This window comes from Sceloporus undulatus, chromosome 1 (genome assembly GCF_019175285.1).
Source record: "Sceloporus undulatus isolate JIND9_A2432 ecotype Alabama chromosome 1, SceUnd_v1.1, whole genome shotgun sequence".
Classification (NCBI taxonomy): domain Eukaryota; kingdom Metazoa; phylum Chordata; class Lepidosauria; order Squamata; family Phrynosomatidae; genus Sceloporus; species Sceloporus undulatus.
The window spans coordinates 367,831,797-367,837,977 of record NC_056522.1 but is presented as its reverse complement, the minus strand read 5'-3'; the positions used below and the strand labels follow the sequence as shown (position 1 = coordinate 367,837,977).

Below are 6,181 nucleotides of genomic sequence, written 5' to 3'. Positions count from 1 at the left end.
GTGCCCGCTACCAATTTTCTGGCCGGCCATCTTTCTTCACCGACCTACACGTGAAGAAATTTTTCAGAGGCCTTGCCAACCTGAGACCACTGGCAGTGATCCTGATCCTGGCTTGGGACCTCCAGCTCGTCTTAGCAGCACTCGCTACCTCACCCTTTGAACCTCTGGCTTCCTCACGTGGAAGACAGCCTTTTTGGTAGCCATCACCTCAGCACGCCAGGCCAATGAACTCTGTGCCCCTCTGTACAGATTCCCCGTAATTGAAATTTTTTAAGGACAAGGTTGTCTTCTGTCTGGACATTTCCTTTCTGTCCACCTTTCATCTCAGTCAAGATATCATTCTCCCAACACTAGCCCCAAACCTGACCACCGACACCGAGCGTCGGCTCCACTTCTTTGAAGTCAGGCGAGAGCTAGCCTTCTACTCCGACAGGACTTCATCCTCTTGTCATTTTCCCATACTTTTCGTCTGTTATTCCAACCCCAGAATGGGGCTTCCAGTCACACCTCAACATTTCTCCAAATGGGTGACCTCCACAATCCTCCTCTCCTACGAGATTTTTGGGAAGACGTCGCCTGCTCAAAATCGAGCCCATTCCACCAGGGCAGTAGCTTCATCTTCAGCCTTCCTCTCCGGAATTCCCTTGGAGGACATTTGCAAGGCTGTGGTTTGGTCACAACCCTTGACCTTTATCAAGCACTACAGACTTAATACCAGACACCAGCATGAAACAGCCTTTGGCAGAGCTGTTCTCCTTTCCATCATTCATTAAGGTTAGTTGGCACCTGTCAAATAACTGACAATCACATTGTTTTTTGGTTTAATAATTTATTTATTACCAGGACACTCCCTCCTCCACAGAGGACTAAGCTTGCCAGTCTAACCCATTGTGTGCTACGCAGAGACCACGAAGAAGGACATGTTGCTTACCTGTAACTGTAGTTCTTTGAGTGGTCATCTGCGAATCCACACAAATCCTACTCATCCTCTCCTCTGTCATGTCCGTCTCTCTTCCTTGTCTGCTCTTACGGCAGACCTTTTGGAACTGAGAAGGGGCAGGAAGATGCCCTTCCTATAAAGAGGGTGGGCGGAGCTACCGCCAAAAAGCCTTCCCTAGCGATTCCAGTAGGATCCAGAAATAATAATAATAATAATAATAATAAATTTTATTTCTATTTCCCGCCTTTCCCTGTGGATCGAGGTGGGATTACTGCAATCAGCATATTTCAGCAATAAAAACATATTAGCTACACAGCATAAAAATATACATTACTATCCATACAATACAGTTAGTTGACTCTCCATAAAAACATACAATACTAACAGAGGTGAGATGTTTTACAGCAGGTTTGGTGGGTAGGCTCGCCGGAAGAGATCCATCTTCAGCACTTTCTTGAAAGCATCCAGAGTGGTAATAAGACTCTTCTGGCAAATCATTCCACAACTTGGGGGCCATGGCAGAAAATGCTCTGTGGGAGGTAGTCACTAGCCTGGTTTTTACGTAGTCTAGTGACTTCCTCTAGATGTTCTGAGTGCGAGGTGGATTGTGTAGGGAGAGGCATTCCCTCAAGTAGCTTGGGCCCAAGCCATTTAGGGCTTTAAAGGTGATAACCAACACTGGCACAGGCACAGAATAACCCCTTTGTGTGGTTTTGCAGATGACCACTCGAAGAACTACAGGTAAGCAACCTGTCCTTCTCTTTTTCCATTGTTTAACCAAACACTTCACCTCACATTAGGATTCTTCCCAAATAAAAAAAATATTTCTTGGGATCCTAGCAACTGTTAATTGCTTTGTTAATTGTTATGTATTTGCTTTGTTAATTTTTTTCTGCTGTTGATTTGCTATATATTTGTTTTTGTATTACTGCTATTGTTAATTGTTATCTTATTTCATTGTTATTGTTTAATATACTGTTACATTACAACTGGTGGTTTTTTTTTTTTACTTCATGTTCATTGTTATTGCTTTGTTTTATCCCCTCTTTTGTAAGCTGCCCGGATTCCCAGTGAATTATTATTATTATGAAATGTAACATTAAATGGTTTTCCTTGCTACAGTCATTTTCATCAGTAGTGATTAATTTTAAGAGGTAGTAAATACAGTAGAATTGGACAGTTAACACGACCTTCAGTACTAATATATCCCCTAGTTCATACTTGTAAACATTCTTTGCTGGGATTTTTTGGTGGAGGAAGGATTGGGGGGGGGGGGGTGGAGCACAAATTACATGAACCTGGAAGAAGCAAATTGTCATATGTTAGAGGAAATAATATTTCTGGCTAATCAGATTCATATGACTTTTTGAATAAGGACTTTTTTGTATCTCCAGTAATTGTTTTGTATGTTTTGTTTCAGAGAGCATTCACGTTAATAATAGAAGCCTGGGATTGGGATAATGAAACAAAAGCTGGTGAGTATGCCCTGTAAGAATTTGTGCATTGTGAAACTGAAATCCAGTAAATTTGTATTCTTTTTTGAATATACCGAGATTACCTTTTAGGACGTATTTGAAATTTTATGACCTTATGGATGCATCCAAATACTTCCAATTTGATTTAAATGGGGTTATTTAATGCTTTTGGCCATCTCAACTTGGCAGATGAGATGAATATTTTTTTAGAAGTTATTTTAGTTACATGGCACCCCTCTTTACATTTAAAGATATGTCGGGAATGTTGTTGGTCTTAGAGCTTGGAGAAATGTTGACCACAATTCTAAAATCTTTTGTGACCATGCTGGCTTGGAGATTTGGGGAGTTGTTTTAAAAAAGGTAGCTTTTCCAAGCTTTTTGTTGGCTAGAAAGAAAGAACCAGTGAACATAAGTTCTTACCTTCTTAACATCCTCTGTCTGATTCTGTGTGGATGTGTGGAGAAATAGATGTGGATTCTGAAACATGCATGCATTGCTAAATTACTAAACTAAAGATTCATTACTAAATTAAGTTTAGTAATTTGTGGCAGTTTTGTTAGAGCTGCTTTGTTTATGGTTATCATTACAGCTAAATCTTTGGTGTACTGCTCATTTCACACTGACATTATTAATTAAATACATTCTTGAGGGATGTTGGGACTCTAACAATATATCATTCCTGAAATCAGCTCTAGCAGTGTCCTTAAATCCCAGAAAATGGAAATCAGTATGCAGTTCTTTCTCTTAAATAGTAACTTTCTTTTGTCAAATGATGATTGCTTAGAACATTTTGGCACCTGGTATGGCAAATCTGTATCCACATTTTTTCCCAGGGATTAAGATTTCAGGAGCAGTTGTGCCCTCAGAAGGTGCCCAGAGATCTGCCACTTGAGGCAGCTGTCTTCTGGTGTCATGGTAGAGCTTTCCCTGAATATGAAGCAACTGTGGAAGATTGTTTTAGCTTTAGGTTAAGCTGGTCTTGACTCTGCTCTGGTTATGTATTTATCTGAATGTACTAAAAATAGCTGATGTGGTTTTAGGAGCTGCTAACCTGATTGAAAAGACAATGGTGTTAAGGTAGAAAGCAGTAGGGAAAGAAGAAGACCACATTGCATGTGAATAGACTCAATCAAGGAAGCCACAGCCCTGAGCTTGCATGACTCGAGCAGGGCTGCTGATAACACAGTGACTTGGAGGTCTCTTATTCATAGGATCACCATAAGTCAAAGTCGACTTGACTGCAGTTAACAACAGGAATAACAACAACCTGATTGACTAGGTTCTTCAAGTCCTGCTTGGTTGGTCTTCAACTCAAACCCATGTCTCTTCTCAGGTATAGTTCTCTTATCATGAGAAGGACATGAACAGGAGTTTGCACCATCAGCTTTTTGATTCATTTCTATAATAGGTGATATGACGCATGTCTTGGTAATTGTACAGTATAAATGTCATGCGTCCTGAACTGACTGGTGTGTGTTTAGAGAATCAACAATTTATTTGACTTATACTAAATGTTGGTGTTATACTGATTTTGGCTTATACTAAAACTGAGTACAGCTTTCTACAGAAAATGAAGAATGTAGCTCTTGAGGTATGTAGTCTTACTTTATATCAGGGTTACTGTAGTGAATAACACAAATGTTTGCACAAATAAATATATCTGTGTTTGTGGATAGCATTGTGAATTGAGTTGAAAATAAGGCTGTATAGATAGGTGTACCCTTGGATTTAATGTAATTCCCATCTTTCTTGTCCAGGTAAATGATTGGAGCCTCGTGTGCTTGAATCTGCATAACTATTCTAGGGTATGAATAAATAGCCTAGAATTATAGAATTGAAGATGATCTCACAAGTCATACATACATACGTACAATCATAGAGTCAGAAGAGACTCAAGGGCCATCCAGTCCAACCCCCTGCTATGCAGGAATTCACAATCAAAGCACCCCTGACAGATGGCCATCCAGCCTCTGTTTAAAGACCTCCAAAGAAGGAGACTCCACCACTCTTCAATGGAGTGTGTTCCACAGAACAGCTCTTACTGTCAGGAAGTTCCTCCTAATGTTGAGCTGGAATATCTTTTCCTGTAGCTTGCATCCAATGTTCATCCTCAGTGTGACGCCCCTTCAAATACTCATCTCATTCAGTGCCCTGGTGATGAAAGAAATCCCTTTCTACAGCTAACCTAATGCATATATCTCCAGCCTATGGTTAGAGAGCTCACCACCTTCTGTAGCACTCTGTTCCATTTTGAAACAGCTCATATTTTCAGAAATTTATTTTTACTGTAAGGACTTCTTTGCCTGAAGTCCACTTTCTTGTAACTTGAATTCATGGCTTCCTACCATGTGGAGCAACACAAAACAAATTTGCTCCATAAAAGTCAGAGGTGGGACTGCAACAGCCCTAAAAACATAGTCAGTGGTGAGAAATCTAGGAACTTGTACTTCAAAACATTTGGAAGGATGCATGACCAGCCTGATCTAGGTGATCGCCCACCAACACCAGTGGTTGTTATGACACTTCCTAATTATTTTTTCTTCAAGCTAAATATACCCATCTTCTGAAAACTTTCTTTCACTTCCAGCCCCCCCCCCCCCCCCCCGGGCAAACATTTCAATATTTGCAACAGTTGCTTTCTAAGATCAAGGATCCACATAAGCAAAGCAATAAAGAGAACTATGGCTGTATCAAAACTGGCTCTTTTTTCTTTTTCTTTTTAGTAGAAATTGTGTGGACAAAATTGCATGTTATTGCAAACAAGCAGTGTTGCTTGCCTGGGATGTACAGACTGGACTAAGGTCTTAAAAACACTGTGGAAGTGTAGTGAAAATGGCCAAGGCAAAATACAGTTATTTGAAATTCCCTAGTTCTCTACTGTACCAAATCTTTCATTTGTCAAAGCTTTCATGTGCAGTTTCTGGATATGAGCTTCAGAGATTCAGTGTACAAGAGGAATTGAATATTGACCACTATGATGCAGGGTAAGAAAGGGGACTGAGGGGATGACCTGCCATCCCATAGTTAGGTGTAATATAAGTCTAGGATGCAGAGTGGAGAAAGAGAAGAAACAGTCCATTTTCCCTTACCAGACCATGTGTAGGACAGGGAAAGCATCTTTCAAGGCAGGGTGTCCTTCCGAAGCACTCTATCAGAAAGTGGCATAGGAAATTAAATATACTGCTTTGGATCAAGCCTCCTTTTTAACAAACTTTCTGAGGTTTAAATAAACTGGCAAAGCCTCTTCAAAGCTATCTTTCACTTGCTGATTCTTCCCTCCACCTCTCCCCCAGCTGAATATGTTCCATATTTAGAGCCCAACAGAGGTGGGCGGATATTTGCTGAGAACAGGGAATCAGTAGCTCTAAGTGTCTATCGGGACCGTTTCCCTATAAAATCTTTACAGTTCACTCGCAAGGGTTGGGAACTCATGCCGAGATCCTGTTGGAAGCTGGTGGAATATAAAGTTCCGTCAACCTATTTGCTTGGAGCCTGGAACTGCTGAAGAGGAAGGGAAGGCAGCTAGCCAGTAAAGATAGTGAACCAGTGAGGGAGGGGGCTTTCTTGGCACAGCCCCATGACATGCTAATAACCACTTGGGGTGTACAGGGGATGAAACTGTACCCAACCATTGTCTAGCAGCCCTTGCATAGCTTGGCAAAACTGTTGCATAAGAAGATGTTCAATGTCTCCTTGTGCTACACTAATGTAAAGCCTCCAAAGGCTCGATGTTTGCCTCTTCATGTCTAGTTTCAGCATCCTTTCT

The 6,181-nt window shown here is 40.9% G+C and overlaps 1 protein-coding gene across 1 annotated transcript in view; it reads left to right on the top strand.

The window, feature by feature from the left end:
• The first annotated feature begins 2,365 nt into the window (after nt 1-2,365).
• The window catches only part of JAG2 (jagged canonical Notch ligand 2), a 57,137-nt gene continuing 53,321 nt past the window's right edge, over nt 2,366-6,181 (top strand). The window contains exon 1 of the mRNA XM_042438625.1: nt 2,366-2,415. The gene's annotated coding sequence lies outside the window, so the exon portion shown is untranslated. The remainder of the gene's footprint in view (nt 2,416-6,181) is intronic.